This window comes from Rhincodon typus, chromosome 4 (genome assembly GCF_021869965.1).
Source record: "Rhincodon typus isolate 14 chromosome 4, sRhiTyp1.1, whole genome shotgun sequence".
In the NCBI taxonomy this organism is placed as follows: domain Eukaryota; kingdom Metazoa; phylum Chordata; class Chondrichthyes; order Orectolobiformes; family Rhincodontidae; genus Rhincodon; species Rhincodon typus.
Window position 1 is genome coordinate 37,316,574 of NC_063335.1, and position 1,141 is coordinate 37,317,714.

A 1,141-nucleotide genomic window follows, 5' to 3' on the forward strand; every position below is an offset into this window, starting at 1 on the left:
CTGCTTGGCCTGCTGTGTTCATCCAGCTCTACACCTTGTTATCTCAGTGCAAGATCAGTCTTGCTTTATGGACCTAGAATGTCACAAAACTTAGAAAAGACTGTCAACAACAGATGCATCATAGGGGTATTGTACAATAAAAGTAGATGCTAGGTCACGTGCTGTTAGGGAAAACAACCACAGATATGGTTTCATAAGGAGGATCTCAAAGTACAGCAGAGAATTGGAGAGACTTAGGGAGGGAATTCCATAGCTTAGCACATGGAAAGGTGAAGGCATGCCCACCAATGGTATAACAATTAAAATCAGACATGCTCAAGAGGTCAGAATTAAAGGATTGTAGAGTTCTCAAAGGGCTGTCAGGCTGGAGAAAATGATAGGGAGGGACTGATAGGCATGGAAGGACATAGAAATTTAATTTGAATATATAGTTGAATATAATGTTACGTTGAGTGCAAATAATTTAGTGTAACAAAGCACACGGTATTCTGGGCTTCATTAACAAGGTCACAGAGTACAAGAGCAGGGAGGTAATGCCAAAACTATGTTGGACGCTGGTTAGATCTCAGCTTGAGAGTTGTGCACAATTCTAGACACCACACTTCAGGAATGATATGAAAACATCAAAAAGAGTGAAGAAGATGTTGACCAGTATCGTTCCAGGGATGAGAATTTTCAGTCATGAAGATAGATTGGAGAAGTTTGGACCATTTTCGTTGCAGAGAAGAAGTCTAAGAGGAGATCTGATGGAAGGTTCCAAAATCATGAAGGGCCTGATAGGGAAGAGCTGCCCATTCTTAAGAGGATCAAGAACTAAAGGAGGCAGATTTAAAGTGTTTTGCAAAAGAAGCATAGTGTGAGGTGAGAAAGTATTTTTTCTCACAGCCAGTAATTAGGATCTGAAATGTCCTGCCTGGAAGGGTGATGGAGGCAGGTTCAGTTGAGCCCTTTAACGGCTGATCAATTATAATTAAATAATGTACAAATTTTCAAAGACAGAAGATTGGCACACAGCTAAAATGCACAGGGTGCGCTATGGGTCAAATGTATTCATTTTACTCATTAAAAAATCTGCGACAAAAACAAATTGCTGGAGAAACTCGGCAGATCTAGCAGCATCTGTCGGAATGCTGTGATTTTT